We start from the raw sequence: 25,526 nt of genomic DNA, 5'->3' as shown, positions 1-25,526 counted from the left end.
GCCGAGGATGTCGCAGCCGCTGCGCCGGACTCGTGGGAGACGACCGAAATAGACGGGCCCATGAGCCGACTCATCCTCTCTGCGCGACGCGTGTCGTCTTCGCCGGACTTCGTTGACGACCACGATCCGCCCCAGCCACCGCCCACACTGCAGTTTGTACCCTTTTATTGTTGTTGATCACAAAATCATAGACTCTATCTACAATCCTTTTGCATAAATGTACTTTGGTGCATCCTACTTGGCATGGTTGTCTCAGTACGAAGGAAGGTTAGCTGTATGACTGAATCTTCTGAAAATCTAGATTTACCTTGGTACATATCTGAAATTTACTACGAGTCGACACATTCTTTTTCAGGGAGCAAAGCTACGAATTCATTGTCCAAGCTTACCTTGGGGGACCAGAGAATGTTAGTCTTCAGGAGACTGGACCGCTTTGGAACCAATTCCTGGAGTCATTAACACAATATCAAGATCCAAAGAAGTATGCTTGTGCTTTTTGTTTGACAGTTTGCTTAACTTTTTTAACGAATCTTTTGTTATTTGTAATGAAATTTGTGACTCATCAAACTTGTGTAGCTGAGTAGTAGCTAGCCAAGAGGGTGCTAAGGAGTAACGTAGACATATAAATTGTCTAATATTTCATCTCATCCGACAATCATATGATGTTCCCTGCGAAATGCTTATGGACAGGTTAGTAGGATGTATAGATTCTTTGTTTCATATATTCTGTGGTAAATCAGATTAGCTAAAAACAGAGTACTTTTGAAGGCATAAATACTCCTATTTTGCGGTAAAATGACGTTGAGTCTGATTTGTAGGGATTGTTTGAGGGCCTAAAGGCGTATAAGAAAACTGATGGATCCATCCTATTATTTCGCCCAGAGGAAAATGCTGAGAGGATGCGAACAGGTGCTAAGAGGATGTGCATGCCTGCACCTTCTGTCGAGCAGTTTATTGATGCAGTAAAACAAACCGTTCTAGCAAATAAGAGACAGGTAAATTCACTGGATTGATACAAAGTTAGGCTACTTTTGTAGTGCTATGCCCATTACTTATGATCATGATTTAATTGGTCAATAAATATCTTATGCTTTCAAATTCCTCCTACTGGTAAAGGTTCTCTGTATATTAGGCATTTCCTTATGGGAAGTGGGGCTGTTCTTGGTCTTGCACCTGCTCCTGAGTATACATTCATTATATTTGTCTCTCCTGTTGGAAACTACTTTAAGGTTGGTACTGGTTGTTTTAAAATTTTGTTTCCACTATTTTTGTAAAATACTTTTTAAAATAAATGACCATTAGATTAGAAATTGACCTTTTTCCCTGTAAATCATGTGCTATGTGCCACATGGCCTTGTGCTGTGGAATTAAAGTTATGCTGCAACTAGAATTATGGTTATTGTTGTGCCGTTATTGGTTATGTTAAATAAGCCTATGGAGATGTTGGATGTTGATGCATGATGTGTCAAGATAAAAGTTATTTGTTGAATATATTCACTGGTGTCTGCAGGAAGGTTTAGCACCAATAAATTTGATAGTTGAAGACAAGTTCCATCGTGCTACTCCTGGTGGTACTGGGGGTGTGAAGACCATAGGAAATTATGCTTCGGTAATTTATCTATTCTACTTTGGTGCGCAAGTTAATGAAGCTACACCACTTAATTTCTGCAACGCTGCCCTGATACTACTATTGCCTATTTACATACTAATCTAGCTACTTTTTAGCTTCAAATATTCAAATTGCAAAAAAGCCAACAAGGTGATTGAATATAACGTGGTATAAGCACAATTCTTGATAATAAAAAAATCTTTGGTGGATTAGCAGCTATTATGTGTCTGTTCCCTTGTGTGGTTAACATTAGATGTTTTCAGTGCTTTCCAGTATTGCTAAATATTACTATATGCCTTTCATTGACAAACTGACAGCATCAGATAGAATGCAAGAGTGGGTTATGGAGCATCTCCCTCCTTCCATATGCTTCCACAATGTACATCATCATCGGTCCTTCTATCAGAAACAGTTCGATACTCATAGTCTACCGCTAAGCACTCTGTAATTCGATTGTAGTTTGGTAGTGTGTTGTTAAGTCTTGGTTGTAAGTTGCATTTTTTTTAAAAAAAATCTTCTTCTCCACCTACTTTTGTTGAATTTTCAGAGCGAGCAAGTAAATGCAGGCATAAAAGCTGAATCCTTGTTTTGTGATAGTATTGTCTGTACGACCCTTGCAATTGAGTATTTTCTGGTACTCGTTTGACTTATGTTGTACTGGATATAGCGTTGATCTGTAGGTTGCCACTGTACAGTGTTGTTCCTATTCCGGCTTTTTGTTGCGTGGGTGATGCACCATGATTTTCTGTTGAGCAGTAAAAACTAAATATAATTATTTTGTGGCAGTGGTATAGAAAATTCTGGAGTAGGCCTCATTCGGTTTGAAATGCTTTAGTGTAGTTCGCAGATGGAAGCATAGCCCCGAAGTCCAGTTATATTAGAACATCACTGATTGATTATTTAGAGTGTCCAAATTGATAAGCTAAGAGAAACACAAAGAATATTAAAACTAGTGCTGCATGGACATCTAATATGGCCCAAAGATGAGCTGGCTGATAAGTTTGGCACACTTGCATGTATGACTGTCATCTGTGTGGTGGACTGAGCTTCAATGTGGACATGTACATGGAATTCGAATTTTATACTAAATGATTGTGATTTTATTTCCTTTTAATGATTATGACATTTTCCATCCTAAGGCCTAAGGGCATACTCGTGCCTTTGTCTCTTGTATGATTTATTTTCTTTGTTTGTGGTTTCTCCTAATATGGCTTCTGTTAGGAACCACCGAACTACATCGTGTTCTTGAGTATTTAGCATGCTTGTAGCCTTGTAATTGATGTTGAACCGGATGTGGAATCTGAGAAAGAAGTTGATAATAAACTGGAGGATGAGATGCACGAGGATGAAGGTTTACCTTCTTTTCTGATTACTCAATCAACTATGTTTCCAAGTTACTGAAGTGATTTCTGATATTATGTTTTATTTGTAGATGATAAACGATATTCACCTGAGCCTATACCTCAACAGACAGATAACCAATTTGAAGAGGAAGATGGATCCTTTTCTCCACAGCTAATGCATGGCAACGAAGATGAAGATGCAATTGATCATGAAGAAGACAAAGCTGAGCTGGTAGAGTTCTATGTTTCTATTTTCTAATAATATTAGTTTAGAAACATGATTGGAAGTTCAGAACTGTAACAGTTATTCGTTCAAGTGCAGTTAACTGAGTAGTTTAATTGTCAAGTACAGATTGTTAGTAAGTGGACTACAAATTATGCATTTATGTAATTTTATGTTTGTCTAATTTTTTATTTCTGTAATTTTTATTTTTTTCTGAAAAAGGGATAAGAACGTGGGTACCCACGTTCTTAAAGTTAAGAACGTGGGTACCGTCGAACTTAATGTGCAGCCCACGCAGACCCACGCAGGCCACATAAGTTCGACGACCACGCGTCCCCGTCGAACTTAACAGTAAGAACGTGGGTACCGTCGAACTTACTTCTCTAAATTCGACGGTCCCCGTCGAACTTAAAAACGCACGTTCTTAACGTTAAGTTCGACGGTACCCACGTTTTTAATTTTAAGTTCGACGGTACCCACGTTCTTAAAGTTAAGAACGTGGGGGCCGTCGAACTTACTTCTCTAAGTTCGTCCAAAAATTGTCGTCGGCTATATTCGTCGGTACACCCACGTTCTTACGGTAAGTTCGACGGCTTATTACATTAAGTTCGACGGTTTGTCACCCACGTTCTTTAACCAGTTTCTTGTAGTGCATGTGCCAGGCAAGCAAGGTGAGGCCTGGCGATGCAGCTAAGCATCCACAGGAGACATTCGATGTTGCTGCTTCCACTTAGGACATGAACAATGGGCTGGCAAGGCTGAGTACCCATGCGGCGTGGGCCTAGTTGGGTGGTGTTTGGCCAGCGACAAGTACAAGCACAGTGAGATCAAGTGAAGGCAAAGGTATAACATCAGTTTTGTTTTTGCTGGTCACCAGGTGTTTAGAGAAGAAATTGACCGGATTAGTAGGCTAGATAGCCTTACTATAAAGAGGGGTCAATGACTTTGGTCTGTGTAAAACTTAGTGTCTCATAGAGCATCTAGTAGTTGCATTTGCCTGAGAACTAACATCTCTTTCGATTTCGAGAGCTAAAATCTTTTCAAAAGCGTTTTTGGAAAGTTGGTATGTTTTATGGTCAGCGGACTATTCAGGTTAGGAGGCCAGACCGTCCGCGTCTCACTCAGAGAGGTCCGACGTATGTTCATTTCAGAGTGATCCGGAATATTTGTACTGCGGATCGTTCGAGCCTTGGGGCCAGACCGTCCACAGTTCTGACCAGAGAGGGTCTAAGTTTGCACAGGTTCCTGTGTGCTTGTGCGGACCATCCATCTAGGGTCGGTAGACCGTCTGCAGGTGCCAAAATAGGTTTGGGCAGGGATTGTGTCTTTTTGGTCGAATGTATTATAGACCGTCTGGGGTTTGAGCCCAGACAGTACTGACTCCTAGTTGTGAACTGTCCGACCTTGGAGGATGGACAGTCCGCCCATGTAAATCAACTTAGTCAGTGCTCGGGTGCTTTAAGTTGCCATGTCCCGGACCGTCCGACCAGGGTTGGCGGGCCATCCAGACCTGCCTTTTCAAACAGCTCTGACAAGTTTCAAACGAGAAATATAGCCGCTACTAGTATGGCAGATCGTCCGGCCATAGGGCGCGTACCGGCCACGTGTGCGCAGAAGGTGTGCTACTTGTACATAACGGCTAGTAAAGAGTGGAGAGCTATAAATAGAAGTGGAGCTCGTGTGTAAGGACTCTTCTTGGTCATTCCTACAACATATTGAGCTCATTTGTGATCCTATAACTCATTCTCACATACTCTTTGCTTGGGATTGCATTCTAGTGAGAGATTGAGAGCTCCTAGTGCATTTGCATCATTTGGTGATTCTTGATGCACTGTGTGGTACACTGAGCAAACGTCATCGACTTGCTACTCTTGGAGGTTGTCGCCTCCTAGTCGGCTCAGGTGTTGTCTCCGTCGAGCTCTCCGTGAAGATTGTGGAGGAGCTGCGGTGTTGATTGTGAGGGTTCACGCCTACTTCACCGGAGCGGCAAAGGTGATGCTACTGGAATCGAGATATTGAGTGATTTATTGTCCACTTGAATCGAAGATCAAGTTGGGTCTTGATACAGGAGCAAGTGAGAGCTTGAAGTCCACCTCAACGTGGATTAGGGGTGATCGGCAAATCACCGATACCACGGGATAAAATTCGGTGTCATTCTCTTCACTCATTACTTATTACTTTGCAAGTAGATAGTAATTTGTGTATTGCCATAGTTATTTCTCGTAGATCGCTTATTTGTCGTAGCTAGAGAATTTATATCTCTTGTCGTATTGATTAAATTTCTCTAGTGTCTTTGTTCTTAGTTAAAGCCGTCTATTTATCCCCCTCTAGTTGGTGTCCTAGATCCTACAGCATCTCACACTATGTACCCTTTTGTGATCTAATCTGGGCCCTAGATCTGGCGACGAGTGACCCAAAGTTAATCCACCTATTTAGTTGTCTATTTTCAAAGAAGTCCATAGGGTTCTCGGGGTTTGCTCCGCCACCCCATTGCAGTAGAAAGATCATTACCCCCAGGTGCCAAATTTTATGAAATCAACCCTGAGCTTTATAAGAATAGTGCCCACAGTCCACCAGGCCAAGAAATCAATAAAATAAGTAAATAAAATGATTTCTAGTATAAAAATAATTCCAGGACTTAGAAAATTTATATCTTTCGTGTTTTAACTCTGATTTTATTGGTTCTTGAACCTACGATCTCATAACGACACTTAGAATATTATTACATAGTTTGTTTCCATGTTTGGTAGAATGCTATTTTTATTACTTGTCTATCTGTATGTATTGTTGCGATAGAAAAGCGAGGTTACGAGAAACCTGAAGCCCAACTTGGAGAAGTACCTGGAGTTGCACCAAAAAGGCATGTTGTGCCCTTGATCACTTTCGTTACCTAATAATGTCCGTGTTAATCACCATGACATATTTAGTTTAACTTGATGGGACGAGGTTACCTAGTTTTGTTTACCCCACACTGTACAAACAAATGAATTATTGGATAGCTTTGCTATTGCTCTACCCGGTTTTGAAATTATTGATACTTATGAATCACACTCATGTTCCATTGTTGTTTATTACAGTTGGCTTTATTATGATATATGATAAGATCATATTGTTTAATTGGAATATGGAGCGACCAACTGAGATAACAGTGCAAGCATAAGAACTATATGGCTCTGGTCTTGGCCAATTAATGAGGAAAGCTAGTGTAAGATAACCCTTTTCCGAGAGGAGCAAGTGGCACCTCGTCGCTGCAGAGTATAGTTTCAAACTACCGGTGGTTCTTTGTGTTTTTGATTTGGTAGTTAGCAGATCACGTACAAACTTGTAGTCGCCTCTTCGTTTCTATCGAGTTTGGACTGAAACTGATACATAATGCATTCCGCAACGCAAGGGAATGGAGAAAGCGCGGACAAGCGAAGCATAGGAATTTTTTCATGAGATCCAACCTCTTTTTATTTTTCCTATGGAATCGGTGCGATGGGAACAAATCCTATGGAAGTTTTCCTTCATTTTTTCCATCAACCAAAGGAGTCTTCTAGAATTTTTCCTTAGAACTAAATCCTTTAAAATTACTATAAGATTCCTTGATTTCAAATGAGGCCTTACCGGTATATTATTTCCGAGTAGTCGCCCCACTCAGCTGGTCCCGCAACCAAACAGCTATGGAAAGAGCACGAGACGACTCCATCTTGGTTTGCTCCTCAACCAAACTTTCTACGAGAGCAGAAGGATTAGCCAGATGTCTGTCCAGATAAAATCCAAGACGGATTTATTTGGATGCCGGCGGTTAGCAGGACACCCCCTGTGATAGGTCTGGCATTTAGCCAAGGTAGTACATACCTAGTACCTCTCAAAGTAGATGGCATTTTTACTGTTCGTCTTATTTAAAATTTTTGTATCATATTATTTATCTCATCATTATTTTTTGCTATTAGAGATATTTAATAAGAATTTATTTATTTATAATTTGTATAATAAAAACTGAAAAAGACAAAAACGGTTGAATATGATATTTAAAAGTTAAAAATTTCATCTATTTTGGTATGGCGAGAGAGTACGTCTCACAGACAGAAATAGAGTAAATAAGATACACAAACACAATGTCACACCCCGTTTTTAAAACAAACCAGGGTATGTCTCATATGTGCGACAAACAAGATCAACATATACAATAACTCAGTGTTCATATGTGCGACAAATAAGATCAACATATACAATAACTCAGTGTATATAGACGAATGTCATAATCTTTATTACATAACAAAAATGTCTTACAAAATAACAGATAATAAGTAAATCGAACTAAGATAATTATTCATCGACGCCAACAACTAACTAGGAGACGACACCTAGATCTCGTCGTACTAGTCCTCTTCCGGTGGTACCTCCTCTTCACTTGTGGGGGGTTTATTGCAAGGATGAGCTCACACATGTTCCTCGCTCAACAAGTATAGGGAATAATGTGCATGAGCTCACTTACGGTGAAGGCCCATGGATAGTGTAAGGCTTATCAACAAATGATGGTTAAGGCTGAGCATTGCTTTTAATAAGTTGGTCAAAATTTTATTAACAAATACCAAGTATAAGTGTATATCAACCCAATTAAATAAGAGATCACAATTAATAATAAATCACACAATGCAACGCAAATGACAGATTAAGTTTAATTCCATAAGTTACTCATGTGAGGATCCAAGCCGCTCATGACCATGAGCACGACTGATATACCAGTTTTACACTCTACAGAGGTTGAACATCTTTACCCACAAGACGTGTTCCCTTTGTCGCCTCGGGTTGATCGGACCCTTAAACACTAATAAGGTGAGTAGGCGAGGGTACACTGTGAGGCCTTTACAAAGTTTCACTAGAGGAGAGAACCTGCTACGAATTTCAGGCCGAAGGCGATATAGGAATCGCTCGTCCGAAAAGCTAAAAAGACAGTCCGACCCGATGACCCCTCTACACCTGCACCCCTCTACCCCGCTTTCTCCTTTCGGGAAAGGATTAACTCACACTAGCTTTCCTAATTATTCAGCCAAGGGCATCCCATTCCACCCTTGTGGTAGCACTATTTTCTTGGATGGTCGCTCCATGTTCTAATTAACACAATAATCTTATCATGAACAGTAAATAATCCAATGATAGTAATAAGCATCATCATGAATAATATGTATTGTTGGGGGGCCTTCGGCTTCCGAAGGTCCTCAAAAACATGATTTGACAATGTTTTCCAAGTGAAATATGCGAGCAGGTATCTTTGGAATCAGGTTACGGGTATACAAGAGCATGGTCAAGACGAAGCTTGACTGGGACGGAAGGCGATCATGACGAAGGATAAGACGATCACGAAGCTATGTACAGAAAAGCTTCGGCTTGACAGCAGAAAAGGGGAACCGACTTAAAGATGAAAGGCCAAATTAGACCTCGAAGAATTACTATAGAGTTATTGATAAATGTAAAGGGCATTAATGTAATTTTACATGGGCTGCGTCCCGTGCCTATAAATAGATGAACAGACTCCTGTACTGTTCACGCTGACTTGGCATTTGCTTTCTGCATCACACCTGTACCTTTACTTTTCATCAATCCGAAGGTACATTTATAATTCGTTATTACAAATTTGATAATAAAAATAAGTTGATGATAATATCTGTATTATTATTCGTATTTCATATATGTGTTCTTCCTCATCATCTATCGAACTTATGAAGGTCTTTTCCTTCGTGGCCTTCGTCCAGAATTCATTATATCCGAAGGGACATAATGTCTTTAAGGACGAAGGGCTTTAACATTTAACACTTTTTATGTTGCCTTGTTCTTAACTCTTAGCATTTGAGAGCAAGTCCCCAACATTGGCGCCCACCTCCGGTGAACTCACGTCCACTTTTTGAGTTTTGAACACCTTCATCAAGCATCACCTTCGTCATGCCGCCGAAGAAAGCTTCAGCTACAGGGGCTGCCACTCTGCAGCCGCTGGATCCCAATCAGGATGTCCTTTCTCTTAGGGAGGCACGAAGCCAGAAGAGGAAGGCCACCAGCCCAACGCCTCCGGAGGACGACTTGGACCAAGAAATCCAAAACTTGGAGATGCTCCATCAACAGGTTCAACGAAAGAAGGAAAAGATGGCTCGTCTAGCTGACCTACAGAGGCAGATAGATGAAGCTTCGGAAGAAGTTCGTCATCTTGCTCAAGATGACCAGAACCGAAGGCCTCCGCGCAGGGAGCTTCATCAGGAGGGCTTCTACAATGAGGATGATTGGTATGAGGATTTCCATCATGGAAATTTTGCTTTTGATGATGCTTCTCCTCTGTCAACAGAACTGCAGGCTACACCATGGCCCCAATCTTACAAGCCACCCTAGCTCCCCATGTACGACGGCCATTCAGACCCGAAGCAATTTTTGATGAGCTATGAAGCAACCATATCTTCGTATGGTGGCAATACTGCGGTCATGGCAAAGTCTTTCGTCATGGCCGTCAAGAGTGTTGCACAAACCTGGTACACCTCTCTTCGACCAGGGACAATCACCTCATGGCAAAAGCTGAAGGACATGTTGATAACCAGCTTCCAAGGATTTCAGACGAAGTCGGTTACTGCTCAAGCTTTATTCCAGTGCACCCAGGACCACGAAGAATACCTTCAGGCGTATGTCCGAAGGTTTCTGCGTCTGAGGGCACAGGCGCCAACAGTGCCCAATGAAATTGTCATTGAGGCCATGATTAAGGGACTTCGGCCGGGACTTTCAGCGCAATACTTTGCCAGGAAGCCTCCTCAAACTTTGGAGAAGCTGCTCCAGAAGATGGACGGGTATATTCGAGCTGACAATGACTTTCGCCAAAGAAGGGAGGAAGCATTCAGGTTCTCTGAAATGACCAGGGGCTTCGGAGGAAGATTTCATCCGAGGCACGTCAGGTCAATTTACAACCCTACTCAAAGTGATGATAGAGGGAGCCAACAACAAAGGCCACAATACTCCTCGCAAGCTTCGGGGCAGCAGCAAAGCTCTTTCCGGCCGCCAGCGCCAAGGGGCAGAGGCGCCAGGGGCTTCGGGGGAAGATTTGGGGATCAGCCAAGAAAAATTTACTGCCTATTCTATGGTGAAGACAAGGGCCATACCACCAGGATGTGCCATGTTACCATCCAGAAGCAAAAGGAGATAGCAGAAGCTGCAGCACAACAGAGTCAGCCGAAGCAGGTCATGCATACTGCTTCGTACCATTCGCCTTACATTCCAGAATATGTAGGCATTCACCCTGCAGCTTCTGTTGCTTCGGCAAGCCAACCCCAAGCATCTTGGCAACAGCCTCCACCGCCACCACCAACACAACGAGGTCAGCAGCCAGAAGGGAATCAGCACACTCACCTTCAGCGGGACTTCAGAGAGGAGTCCGAAGCTCGCACAATCAATAGCACTGTGCCAGAGTCGAAGCACATTTACTGACAAATATCCTACCTCAACAGCAGCTTTTCGCATTTTCGCATCCAGTATTACTTTCTTTTTAATAAGGAACAATTATGGGAAGTTTAAGTGTCTTTTATCATTTTTCAATTTCTTGTAACAGTTTCGTTTTTTACCATAATGAAAATATATCTTCTCCATAGGCTTGAGTGCCGAAGCACAAGAATTTATGGTGGCACAGAGGACCTTTGAATTATCAAAAATTTGTTCTAAGGGACGCAGTGCAATTTATTCGAAGCAGTAAAAAGCCGTTCCTAAGGGAACGCAGTGTAAGTTTTCTGCTCAAAAGTCGTTCCGAAGGGAATGCAGAGCTTACAGCGAAAAATAAACGCTGATTTCGCTGAAAGTAAAAGGCGAAGAAGCTCCTAAGGGAGGCTTACAGCGAAAAATAAACGCTGATTCCGCTGAAAGTAAAAGGCGAAGAAAGCTCCTAAGGGAGGCTTACAGTGAAAAATAAATGTCAACCTTCGGCAAATATCATTTTGCACAACATTACATCATTACATCATTTGCATAGCATAACATCATACATCATAGTGCATCAACAACGCAAGAAGGGGGTCTCGATATTGATATTCGAAGATTGTTTTGAAGAAATAGTGACAAAGCACAAAAAATAGCCATTGAAAAGTTATACCTTCGTCAAACTCTGAAATGGAAGGATCTATTGATTATTGATTTTACGAGGATTGATTACTGATTTTTACGAAGCATGAAAAGAAGGGAAGGTGTTTTTTCGCCGAAGGCTCAAAAATGGTATGTATATGATGTTTCATGCATCGTAAAAAATAGAATTATAAACAGCTAATATGCTACATCCAAAGTTACACAATGTTACACATGATTCTCAACAAGCATTACAATCTAAATGTTTTTACAACAACATCTAATCTTCGTTTAAGACTACTTCTGCAGCTTCGTTTAGAAGCTGATCAACAACTCTATCCATGATGGCTTCGGCCATTTGTCTAATTTCGTCATCCCCCTTCGTGTGGGGGCCTGGAGATAGCTCAGCAGGTTCTGAGGGAAGAGAAGATACGAATATATTACTATTACAAACCATGAACAAGTTCGAAATCAAAAAGTTACAACGAAGAGCCAGAAATCACTAATTAATACCTATTTGCCCTTCGGGCTCTGCGCTTTTCTCAGCAGCCTCTGCTACCTTTGTAGCATCATGGATGCCTTTTTCGCTTTTTTGAATAATTTTTTGGGCCAATTCTCGGCCGCCATTGTCCCAGATGTCGGTGAAAATTTTTCCACCGACCAGGCTTGCTTCGGCCGAGGGGTCTTTTATATCTTCGGAGGACAAGGCAGTTTCGGATTGTGCTAAAGATTTCACATGCTCACAGCCTTTCCTCTCCAAAACAGTAGCAATCCCCCTGGCGCCCGAAAAAGCACATATGTCTCCGCGGCTATTCAAGATTTCCTCGAAGGCCTCAGCTTCGTGACTGATCCATTCAATCGGGCCTTCTGGGTTACCCCTTGTGAAGTTTTCTTCGCTAGAGAATGCGCCAACGCTAGCGAAGCTGGATTTTATTTTCTTAGCACATTCTATGGATTTGTCATAGCACCTTTTCTTGGATGCACGAAGCTCTTCAACATTTCTTTCTAAATGATTTGCCCATTGATCACTAAGTTCTCGTTTCGTCTCTTCAAGTATGCGTTCTTCTTTAGCTCTGGCTAGCTATTTCCGAAGATCCTCAATTTCGAGTTTTTGGGTTTCAGCTTCAGCCTTAGAAGTAGCTTCGTCTTCCTTTATTTTATCCACCAATGTAAGCAGAATTTTATCTTTTTCCAAAGCTTCGTTCCTCAGCTTAATAACCTCTGTTCGTAGGTTGTTGAAAGCAATATTATAGCTCTCGTCTTCGGCATTCTTTTGCGCTCTCAAAGCGTTGCTCAGTATTAAACCCTATATGAAAAGAATTAGTATAAGAATAAAAGAATGATTCAAAAATTATAAATTTCCAAATATACAATTTTCATACCTTCAGACTATTATATGCAAGGCTATCCGCAAGATCGTCCTTCGTCATAGCGCATAGGCCAGCTTCAAGCTTCGGAAACCCCATACTTCTAGCCATCTCCCGGCAGACAGATAATTCTTTGTTGTCTGGGAGGCAGTATAAGAAGTCATCTTCGTCTGTGCCATTGAATACTAAGGCCCCCTTCGGATACTTCAGTTCTCGGGCATAGTGATTAGCTTCAAAAATCTCTTCTTCAGATAATCTCTTCCCCGAAGCATGTCGTACAATATAATCAAGTACTTTGGAAGATGCTTCGGGGGCAGCAGTGCCAGTTTCTTCAGCCAGAATATGTTCTGCTATTTCTGTTTTTTCGGCTTCCAAGGATTTCACCTTGGCGGGCTCTGAAGGCCCGGCTTCAGTTTCAGACTGTTGCATTGAAGCTTCGGCGACAAAGGCTTCAGTATGCACTTCGGAAGTTTTAACAATTTTCTTTGGAGTTGTGCTTGAAGATTTAATTGTCTCTAAAACATCTAGCACATTAACCATCCTTTTTCTTTTAGGGGTCACTGCTGGACCCTTATGGCTTTCTGTTGCCTCAGTTTTTGCCGAAGGACTCAAGACTTCTGATGTCTTTATTTCTTCAGCCCTCGGTTCTTCTATTTTTTCAGTCGCTGGCACTTCGGCCAGCACTTCAAAATTTAGCAGGGGAGTTGGCTCTTTAGCTTCGGTGGCCGAAGAGGTCTCACCGACAAACGCAGGCACTGTGGCCGGTTCAATATAACGTGGCCAGTGTGTGAGAACCTTTACCCTTTTCCTCTTCGGCGCCGGCTCACTAGGAGCGGCTGAAGCAGTTTCCTTCGCAGAAGATGTATTCTTTCTTTTTTGACCCTGCGCTGGATAACGGTAGTCGGGGTAGACAAACCCAATTGCATCAAATACTCGGTTGAGCCTCTTCCTCTTTCGGCCTCCGAAGGCCGCCGATAATGCAGTATCTTCGGCCTTTGAGTATACACCAAGTAATTCATCACTGATGGCCTCAATACTTTTCAACCAGTCATCATCTGGCTCAACGAATTTATCTCCGTATTTAAATGTGTATTTCAGCCTGACTAGTCCACCTTCGTCAGTTTCTTTAATGGTCTCCTTCGGCATATCCCATTTTTCCACAAGTGGCCATACTCTGAAGGCAATGTGTTCTTGGACCAAAACCCTTGTCCCAATAAAAGAGCAAACAACACCAAAGGCTCTCTGGCATTCTTCGGCTGCTTCATTCATTTCCACCTTCGGCCTCCACAGGCCGAAGCGTTGCTAGATAGGACGCATAATGATACTTTTAATATCTTCCCGTGATTTCAAGTCATTCTTCACGTAAAACCATTCCGTCATCCAGTCGCCGGGCCACCTCTTTCGAAAGGTTGGCACGGGGCAGCTTGACCCAGACCGGGCGCCGAAGCTATAGCAGCCAAAATTGTTGTGATACTGTTCTTTACCCCAGGGTTTTGTCTCGTACAATAACTCATGTATGTTGCAGAAACTTTTCGCATTAGGTTCCAAACCTTGGCTCCTCACGGCCCACACAAAGATGCTCATCCTTATGATTGCTTCGGGGGTAAGTTGGTGAAGGTAGATTTCAAATATCTTCAGTATTTCCACAACAAAACTGCTCAAGGGAAATCGTAGTCCAGCCTTCAAGAAGCTTCGGAATACCACGACTTCATTTTCCTCAGGAGTCGGACAAGTCTTCTCTCCTTCGTCAGCCCTCACAACGGACAAGTCCCGAAAATATCTGCCCCTCATATTGACAAGATGATTTTCTTTAATACTGGATTTACCAAAAATCGCATGGCTTGGTCGCCAAGGTCGATCTTCGGAGTCTTCACCACCACTATCCACATCATAACTGTCACTGTCACCAGTATCTTCAGATAAACCCTCCAAAATCTCCCTAGTAATCTTCTCCGTATTAGTCTTTGACATTGATTGAAGAAAGCCCAGATGCATCTCCTCAGAAAGGCTTAGCTTCGAATCACCAACAACTTTCTTATCTTCAGACATCTTTGCAAACGCTGAGAAAGTGCTCTCGAAACCGAAGCTTAAAAATCTAAAAGGCCAAGCAAGTGTTGTTGCGCGCAGGCTAAAAGTTGGGTGAGTAAAAGCAGATGGCAAGAGAGCGTGCCAAATAAACTCGTGGTGAGCTTTTATTTATACACCTAGTGCGTTGAAAACTGGAGGGTCCCACTTGTCAAAGACTGTTGCTATTCTAGCAAAGAGAAGGTGTTTTTTCGGACCTTCGGCTTAAAGCCTTCGTCCATGTCGCAATATGAATTTATCATTCCAACAAATTAATATTGCGAGGGGCTACTGTTGGGGGCCTTCGGCTTCCGAAGGTCCTCAAAAACATGATTTGACAATGTTTTCCAAGTGAAATATGCGAGCAGGTATCTTTGGAATCAGGTTACGGGTATACAAGAGCATGGTCAAGACGAAGCTTGACTGGGACGGAAGGCGATCATGACGAAGGATAAGACGATCACGAAGCTATGTACAGAAAAGCTTCGGCTTGACAGCAGAAAAGGGGAACCGACTTAAAGATGAAAGGCCAAATTAGACCTCGAAGAATTACTATAGAGTTATTGATAAATGTAAAGGGCATTAATGTAATTTTACACGGGCTGCGTCCCGTGCCTATAAATAGATGAACAGTACTCCCGTACTGTTCACGCTGACTTGGCATTTGCTTTCCGCATCACACATGTACCTTTACTTTTCATCAATCCGAAGGTACATTTATAATTCGTTATTACAAATTTGATAATAAAAATAAGTTGATAATAATATCTGTATTATTATTCGTATTTCATATATGTGTTCTTCCTCATCATCTATCGAACTTATGAAGGTCTTTTCCTTCGTGACCTTCGTCCAGAATTCATTATATCCGAAGGGACATAATGTCTTTAAGGACGAAGGGCTTTAACATTTAACACTTTTTATGTTGCCTTGTTCTTAACTCTTAGCATTTGAGAGCAAGTCCCCAACATGTATCATAGCACCCAAAACCACATAGAGCAATAGCAGATACTACCCAATAGTTCAATGGTAAGCAAGGTATAAAGTAGATAAAACTAGGGTAACCTATTAGGTCCAATCAAATTATCCTAGGCATGTCATAGTGATTAACAGGAATATACAATTTTATTACAAAGCTAGCACAATTTGAACGGATCAAATCAGGGTTAAAACGATTAAGTTATGGACCAGTGAAGTTTCTATTTATTTTATTACTATGTTAATACCTTAAAACATGGTCCATGGGCATATCTACAAATTCCTCATTTATTTATATTTTCTTTACTACTAGAAATGGATGGCGTATTAATATGTTAAAATAACAGGGGTTCTTAAAGAAAACGCCACAATGGTAGCCCTATGCGCCCTCCTGGCTGTAGGGTCCTGATCTGATGCCCCAGATTAAAAGGTCTCATCCCCTGAACCAGTATCTAGTAATAGCCATTCGACCCGTGATCAACGGACCATAACGACCTACACCATTATCTAACCGGAGCCCTTAGATCATCGACCAATGACCACGTTGAGTACCTTGAAGCGGTGTCCTGTGATCTAATCTGAATTGTACCTATTCAATCCAATGATCAAGGACTGTTCTCCTACCTCTTGACGCCAGACCTCAATGGTTTTCACCTAGGCGACGACGATGCTCACCGACGTGCGGCATCCCGGTGACCCAACGCCCCAAATCCACGACTGATCTGTGCTACACCACATTACAAGCCCCACGAATCAAGTGGGGGCAATTTCCATGGATAGTATACGTAGGGATTTCCTCCACGATTCCTGGCAGAACTTCCGCAAATCCCTACCGTCATTGAGGAATCCCGAGCGACCCAAGCACAAGACATCAATTCCACATCACTAATCGAAAATGAGGCGAACATGGACTAATGGAGGGGATTCTTACCAAAGATAGAGGTGTAGAGATGCCCAGCCGCGGCGCAAGGCGGATTCGGTGGCGGTGATTCACGCCGGTGAGGAATTCTGGGCACTCTGATTGACCATGCGCCCGACGGTTCCTTGTACTCGATCGATGCTTTCGTGCGAACACCCTCGTCCACACTGTGGGCTCCAAACAATGGCGGAGACGAGGAGCGATGTTGGCAACAATCTCCCTCTTTCACGGCCACGACAGAATTCAACTCTCTCTCTCTCTCCCTCAATCTCAATAGAGCCGGGCCCAGCGTATGGCATGTGACGATGCCCACGGATGCACACACCGACTTATATGTGGGCGAGGCTGGTGGTTGGTTGCGCCAGCTGGTGCACGTGCATGTCGTGGGAGGTGGTTGAGGCGCGGCGATGGAGCTTTTTGACGGGGAGGGCCCAAGAGTCGTCGTCAGTTGTGCGCATGGGTGGACGCCCCGCGGGCCCTATATGACAGCGACACTAGCGTGAGCGTTGGCTGAAGCAAACACCAGGGTGAGGGACTGACACTATGGCCCCACCTGTTAGCGTGTGTGGGAGCCGATTCTAGGCTGCGCGCGTGAAGGGGAAAAGATGGGCCGAGCACGGTTTAGGCCCATGCGGCTAGTTGATATGTTTTCTATTTTATGTTTTATTTCATGTTTCCTTATTTCTTATTCTAATTTCCAATTTCCAGAATTCAAAATAAATTTTAGTTTTAGATTTGGACTTCCGATTTAAAATACAGAATAAAAATCCAATATAAATGTAACTCTTACGGTATTATTTATTTTACTTCTTATTCTTTACTTATGGACTTAATCAAAGTTTTCTTCCTAGATTTCGATTTCCAAATTCAAATCTAACTAATGTTCAACTTCAAAATTACATCTCCCAAATAAGTGTACAAACAAATAATCTCCAGCACGATGTATAATTTCACATATTTATTTAGTATGATTTTTTATCAAAAGAAATATGTTTCAATAGTAACACACATAAGCAAAGTAACTGTATTATTATCTCTTGAATGACTCCAGTCTAGAGATAGAATCCTATGCTGGGAGAAAAAAAAAAACGTATTGCATGTATGTCAGACTGCTTTGCTGCATCACAGTGCAAAAACTGCGCCATTCCGGTGATGGGGCCTCCCCTGATCCTCCTCGTGGCCACGCGCTTTGCTTTGTAGACGAATGAATGAACGGCACATCTTTTCCTCCGTTGCGCAATGCGCCTTCCCTCTTCCTTTCGCCAACTTTTCATCCCCTGCCTACCTACCTTACCTTGGTGCCCTGCATTTGGCACACTTGTCGCAGCAACCGTACGTCCATTGGCAGCTGGCTGGATCTTTGCCAGCTTGATCTCATTCCTTCCCTGCACCGCCGATCTCTCTCTCTCTCTCTCTCTCTCTCTCTCTCTATATATATATATATATATATATATATATATATATATATATATATATATATATATATATATATATATCGGTATCATTGTTCTACTCTTGTGTGACATGGTAGGTTATGGTACAGCAAATCATTAACTTGCTGCTGGCTCCACATTTTGGTGGAGCAGCTAGCTAAAGCCAAGGCCTGCCCACACTTCTTTCCTAGAACAAATCATTGGTGATCAAACTGAAATATATAGATAGATAGATAGATGTCACTGGTAGCCCACAGTGGTCATTCCCTTTTAGGATTTGTAAAATGCATGTATCTAATCCTACCCACCAATGGAAGAATCATTGCATAATGATGGGATCTACTTAATGGCCCATTCATACAGTAGGACCCAAAATAAAGGGGTGGAGTCGGGGGAGATTTAAGAGGATGCGAGCTTAGGATTGGGGAGCTGATAGAGGGGTTGGTGGTGATGTACCTATTGTATTCTAGGCATGTATTATTGTACAGGGCTCTCATCATTGGGAGATACTTTTGATGACATGGGATGCTTGGTCCCCTCCCAAAACAAGGTCTTATTAAGCATAACTTTTGCTAATTAATTAGGTAGAAAAAAGGCTGACCATCAATTTGTTGACAGAGTGGAAGAATGTACGAGGATGAACGAAATAAAGTGGATAGATTCATAGATATCTACTCTCCTATCTTGTACAGCTACTCCATGTAAGTAGAGTAGAGGTTGTGTGATAGAACAATGATACTACCTCCGTTGTTGAATATTTGTCGTCCGCTATTTTATTTTTGAACTAAAACATGACAGATAAAAAAGAAAGGAGGGAATATGATCTTTCTTTCCATTCACAAAGTAGAGCATCAACAGCTTTCAAGTTTCTTTTTTTTAGGATAAATCTTCATATGTCACTTCAATTTTGGTCGATCCTTTGTTCTTTTCCTGAGGCGCATGGTACCAGCTCATAGTTAGTGGGAAGGTGAACTAGAATAAATAGGCGTAGCAGTAGCACCGGCTGAATTCAGAGTCCCCCGACACGGGTTAAATCACATATATAGTCTTCAACATGTGTAAAGCTTAAATGTTTTTTTTTCTTTTGCCTGAGTGAATTTTGTGGCAAAGAAGATGAGAACATGAATGTCTGCACTCTTCTTCAGATAGACTGACGAAAAGTACCTTTCTTTCATGTCCAATATGCTGGGGATCACAGATCAGATGGCAGGTACCTTTCTTTCTTGTCCAGTTCAGTTAACCTTTAGCAATTGAATATGACTACACAAGATCTGAATCTTCCTGGCCCTAAATGATCCTTTTCGCAGGAACCATATCACAGATGGATCAGATCAGATCCCATGCATGACACAGATATACCACGAACTGACCGCCAAGAGTGACGCGTCTACAGCCAAGAAACTGATATCTGAACTGGCCTGGAATAGCCTTTGGTCAGAAATGACCTCGAGACAGGTGGCTGGGATGGCTACTTCAGAACCAGAATAGATCAGGCAAGTTCTGTCCAAATCTAATTCGGTAAATTAGGCCAAGGAAGAAACATCACACGGGTCATGGTTCAATAAAAGCGTGGCAAAGTCAGTTGAATCTCGAGAATACCAACCTTCCCAGCTGGATCTAACAAATTTTTGCATGATTCAACGACTTCCACGCAAAACTGCATCCAAGCTTTTCAAGTTTGTACAATTCTGATCCCTGCTAAAATAGGTACTTGCTAGGACCAAACACTGCAGTTGTTCCTAATCTAGCACCAGTGAAACCATGTCATCCAATGCAACCAAACAATCTGGCCCAAAAGCACGAATACACATAACCTTCTGACTTCACTTCATTTCCCCCAACCACTGCTACCAAATTTGACAAAAGGGTTAAGGGACGACAAATGAAATCCTTCACCAACTTGCTAGGTACTAAAGGACTTTGTTGTTATTTTTGTTTTTTATGTGAGACTGTTGCATGGTTTAAGCACAACATGCCAGGTTTTTCTGTATCTCTTCCATGTGGACAGGGAAATGAAACAGCAGGACTTGGAATATGACAACCCATGAGGGGGCACATAAGTAAAAGTTGTACTACTATAAAATGACCAGGATTTCCCATGATTTCGAGTCTTTGGAATGCAACAAGGCAATCAAGGAAAATTCTAATGGTGTTTCTCACATTTTATGACACATTTTTTTCTGTGAAAACATATGGAAGGGAAACAATGATGAGTTTAACTACATGTATGCACATTTATAGTTTTGAAGAAAAAGAACAAATATTGTGGGTAGAACATAGTTCGATTGCAAGCCAGTGGCGGGCCTAAATTTGAAGTATGGGTATTCAAAATAACTAAAGATAAAAATATGGTCCATATGACAACGTATGAAGTCTAACTATTTGATATGTATAATACCGTAATATATTACATAGCAACAATTTTATAGCAAACACATAATATATATCAAACAAAATCAATTTTTAAATAAACATAAATTTGATCAAAATTTGAAATTATTTAATTCTAGTGATAAGAGCTTGCTCAAATCAATAGTCTCTCTGTAAAATATATAGACAAACAAGTGTCAAACTGAAAATTTCTTATAATTCCATTTTGAGCACCGATAATATAAATCGAATATGTGATTGTTTAAGGACGAGTCAATAATTTTAATTACATGATACGACCATTCCAGCAGTAAACAATGAATGGGTTATGCTCTGTACCATGAATGGGTTATGGCTGACAAGCTGAGTGATGAATATGGTAGTTTTTTTATTTTTTTATGTATACATGTATTTCTGATTATATTTATTTATTTATTTTGCTAAAATCTTGGGTGCATGCTGGGCCCGCCCCTGTTGCAAGCGGCTGCACAGGGGTACTTAGGTCACAAAGGTATGTTTTTTTTAGTTATGAACATTGAAAATACTACTCCAACTATTATTTGACAGATTTGTAGAATCAATATTATTCATGTTCAAATGTGCACCATACCTGAACATAGCTATGCTTCTGTAAATCAACAAATATTTCACCACATGAATCCTTGCCATCTATAGTATAAAATACAATGTGTTTGCTTCTCTTCCGGCAGTTTTCATTAATAAATAACTGAAAACGGGAAAAAACAAAATTATCATGAGCATGCCAAACTTTCTGTAGAGTCTCTGAAGTGACATAATAAAAAGTAGAATTACTATTTTCCAGATACGAATATGCACCTTCGTTTTAAGAGATGCATGGCTAAGTACAACAATGTCAGGGGCTGTGGTGCTGCCAGCAGCAAGCGGTAAGTCCTCTTCCCCCCATGGCGAGCGCAACCATCTACGGTGCCGCCGCCAATCCCACCGGCCTCCGCTTGGCTTCCCGCCTCAAACAACCGCATAGGTCGATAGATCAGGCCACAAGCTACCGCCCGCACCCCGTCTCGCCCCACGCCTCGCGTCCCAGTCATGCTCCCTAGCTCCCCACCTCGCCGGCAAAGCTGTCAGCCATGGCACATTACGGCCTCAAATCCATTGTCGCGGGGCCGGCCAAGGCTGGCTCCCTCACCAAACGAGTTCGATTCAGAATCCCTGCTACATCCCTCAGCCACTCCTGCAGCACAGTCGTGCGCCCCTTGAGATCGTCTGTCACTGCGAATCAGCATTCAAGTCTCCTGTACGAGGCGCCACTGGATGCCAGCCTAGGTAAACCTACTGAAGACGAGGTCGATGGATGGACAACGGTCCGATACAAGCGTCACCGGAGGATCAACACACCTGCGCATTCAAGCCTCCCAACAACTCGGCACTCTGCGCTGCGCTCCCCGGCCAGGGAGGAATTGATGGCAAGCTTGAGAGGTAAATGCATGCGCTGCTTGTACAGAGGCCACTTTGCTGCATATTGCAGGGATCCCCTGAAATGCCTCAAGTGTCGAAGTTCAAGTCATATAGCTCGGCAGTGCCCTCAGAGGAGCAGTAGCAGCAGCATACCAACCACTCCACCCCCACATCTCGACAGCCCCTGCTTCCCACCACTTGTGCAAACCGTCATGGTGAGGCCCGGCCCGGACTCCCATCCGAAGGAGACGTTCATTGTGGCGGCCTCCTCCCAGGAGATGGGCCGGGAGCTTCACAGTCTGAGCACCCATGCCGTGGTGGCTTGGCTCGGAGCAGTTCGGCCGGACACAAGCCTCCGCACGGTGACGAGGGCGTTATGTTCCCAGTTCGGCGTGCGTGCAAACGACATCAAGGTGGTAGAGCATTACCCAGAGGACTTCTTCATCACCTTCACGCACCGTCACCACAGGGATGCGGCGGTGGCACAAAGAGACTTCAAATACGGTAGCATCGACTTCCGCGTCCGACAGTGGCAGCTTCCAACACATGGTGACCACGACGACTTTCAGTACCACGTTCGCCTATGTCTGGAGGGTATTCCTCTCCACGCCTGGAATGGGAACATCGCCAAGAGAGCAGTGACAAGAAGTTGTACCCTGAATTATGTTGAAGAGCAGTCCCTGAGGAAGGAGGACGCGCGAACGCTCAATCTCTGGGCCTGGACAGTGGATCCATCCAACATCCCAAGGGTAACTTGGTTGACCATTGTTGGCAGGACAGCACTGGTCCACGAAGGAGATGCACCACCATCGGCCCGCTGCGGCTTGACTTTCCGCATCATCGTGCACCTGGACTTGGTGGAGGACCGAGCAGGTAGAGGTGGCCACGCTGCTCCCCGTGCCTACAGCTGGCGGCTCGACGTCGTTGATGGGGAGAGCGGGCCTCGGGACCGCCACGACCCGACTCCACCACGCTACAACAACAACGGCCACCGAGACAACGACGAAGACAACTACGTCAATGACCGGCATGGGTGCCACATCAGTAGAGGGAGCAGCTGGAGCTCTCGACTGTTCCGGAGCCTCTCGCGCGCACCCAAGGAGCGAGAGCGGTCGGAGTCGTGCCGTGAGCACCATCGCGACCGTGGCTATGGAACGGGTGGGCATCGACACCAGGTTGACGCAACAAGCATCAAGGAGCAGTAGGCAGCACGTGGACGGAGCCGTGAGCGTCATCCACGTCGATTATCTGGGCATGCTGCTGCGCGCTTAGAACCACGTCGGCACCGTGCACGTCGGGATGAACCTCCAACGCGTCAGGCGCCGACAAGTTGTAACCCAGCTTCAACTGAACTGAACAGGAAGGACAAGTCTCCACCACCATCTCCAAAACAGAAGAGCCGCTTTAGTCCAGGTTATGTGTACCGCGGGCATCGCAACACAACCTCGGCAGGCACTGTGGAGAACGGAGCCTGGTCGGGTGCACTCTCCGCTCCCTTAGAGGTTGCTGCTACACATGGCCTAATAGAGGTGTCGCGGGTTTTCAGTCGCATCCTGGAATCCTTGCTGCCAGTGAAGGAGGGTCTAGTTCCTCCCTGTTGCATGGCGCAGAGGATGCGCTGCAGTAGGTGCCGGACAGTGGGGGGCTATCCTCACCCACTATTGTAGAGGGGGTGGCAGCAACCACATCGACAGCGATCGACGACTCCGTCCTCAAGACCATCTTCGTCCCGCCGTCTACACGGGTACTTGAAGCGGTGGAGCCGATCGCTACACCTGTTGTTCGAAACAACCGTCCACGTAGCTTCAACGTCTCCGCGGTACGCCGAAGTGCAAGAATCGCTGCTACTAAGCCAATGCCCGCTATGATACGCACACAACAAAATTTATGCCGCAAGCTTGGACTTCTAAAAACTGATGATCGGTCGGCTTTCGACGTTGCTTTGCAGAAATTCTCCACTCTCTTCAAGGGGCCACTGCCAAAGGAGGTGACTGCTGCTTTAGAGTCCCTCTTCAACCTGGATACTGTTGATGCAGAGCTCGTGGATGAGGCACTGATGGAAGCCGCTAGGGACGGCATTGTAGAAATCCAAGAGAGTGCGGCAAAGTTGCAGGAAGAGGTCAGGCACAATGCCTGCTCAAGCCTGCTGGTGGCTGCTTGACCTACGCAGCGCCACTTTATTGTGTCTCCTCTATTGCAACTATGTTTAAGTTGCCTATTGTAGAACTGTGGGCTGCGCTCCGCAACTCAGTCCATGTCACCAATAGCGGCCTTCTTAATTCCTGTTATGTATGGCTTAGACTCTGAATTATGGGTGCTATATGTCACTCCCTTCTTCCTGTAGCTGCTGTCTGTCTGCGTTTGCTACAGATTGTGGATGGTGTGATGCTGATGGGTTGTGTGTCCTTCCTAGTTACTTTTGTGTACTGCTAAGACTCCAATTTATGGGTAATGTGAACGCACTTCCTTCTTCATACGCCTACTGTTATTTTGCTGCGTTTGCTACAGTCTGGGGAATGTTCGCTGTTGTTGCTTTGCTGAATTCCTGTCGTGTGTTGCTAAGACCCCAAATTAAGGGTAATGTGAAGGCATTTCCTTCTTCATACAACTGCTGTTTTGTTGTCAGGTGGGATTCCTTCTTTTTCTAATGGCAGGGGTCAACTTAGAAATTCTCTGTTGGAACGTCCGGGGTCTAAATAATGTTGCACGACGTGAAACCGTTCGTGAGACAATTGCCACAACTACCTGTCATCTGGTTTGCTTGCAAGAGACCAAACTGATTTTGGTTGACCAATTCCTAGCAGCCTCATTGGGAGGACCTAAGTTGGAAATGTTCAGTTTCAAACCTGCTAGTGGCTTTCGTGGTACCCGTGGTGACATTCTTATTCTGTGGAATAGTGACTTTATGGAGCTTGTTAACTGTACCCAGGGTGAGTATCACATCTCAGCTCATGTTCACATGAAGGAATCGAACGCCGCATTCCTCCTCACCATGGTGTATGGGCCTGCGAGAAATGGTAACAAGGTTGTGTTCCTACGCGAACTGCAAGACCTCAAGCCTCAGTTGGGAACATCATGGCTCATTGTAGGAGACTTCAACTGCATATACAAAGCAAGGGACAAAAATAACAACTGTCTTAACCTGTGGCTCATGAATCAATTTAGACAGGCAATAGATGAGTGTGAACTCAAAGAATTACACTTACAGAATAGGAAATTTACATGGAGCAATGAAAGGTGACGCACAACGTTGGTCAGGCCGGATAGAATATTTTGCAACGGTGAATGGGAGGATCTCTTTGGTAGTCATGGGCTGCAAGCCTTGTCTTCTTCATTATCGGATCACTGCCCGCTCCTCCTCTCAAATCAAACCAGCCCAAGACGGCCTCGTTCCTTCCGGTTTGAGAACTTTTGGGCCAAGCTGCCGGGGTTCAAGCAAGTGGTCCAGGCAGCATGGATGGCACCGTCGGTTCGTCATGAGCCATTCCACAGGCTCTAACACAAATTGCAAAACACGGCAGCTGTGCTATGTGAGTGGAATAATAAAATCATTCCAGATGCAAGGCTCTATCTGCATATGGCTCTAGAAGTCATATTCCTAATGAGTTAAATTCGACGGTTTTCGCTGGGCCCACGAACTTAATTTAAGAACGTGGGTACCCACGTTTTTAACTAAACCTATGATCTTAACTCATGTAAGAACGTCGGTACCCACG

At 43.6% G+C, this 25,526-nt stretch overlaps 1 long non-coding RNA gene across 1 annotated transcript; it reads left to right on the top strand.

The window, feature by feature from the left end:
- The first annotated feature begins 243 nt into the window (after positions 1-243).
- Positions 244-955, top strand: LOC103648004 (uncharacterized). Its single transcript, XR_563174.2, has 3 exons — positions 244-481; positions 577-690; positions 819-955. It is a non-coding gene; the product is annotated as an uncharacterized lncRNA (long non-coding RNA).
- The last annotated feature ends 24,571 nt before the right edge of the window (positions 956-25,526 follow it).

This window comes from Zea mays, chromosome 2 (genome assembly GCF_902167145.1).
Source record: "Zea mays cultivar B73 chromosome 2, Zm-B73-REFERENCE-NAM-5.0, whole genome shotgun sequence".
Taxonomy (NCBI): Eukaryota; Viridiplantae; Streptophyta; class Magnoliopsida; order Poales; family Poaceae; genus Zea; species Zea mays.
Note: the sequence above shows the minus strand (reverse complement) of the source record. Positions and strands in the feature narration are given on the sequence as shown.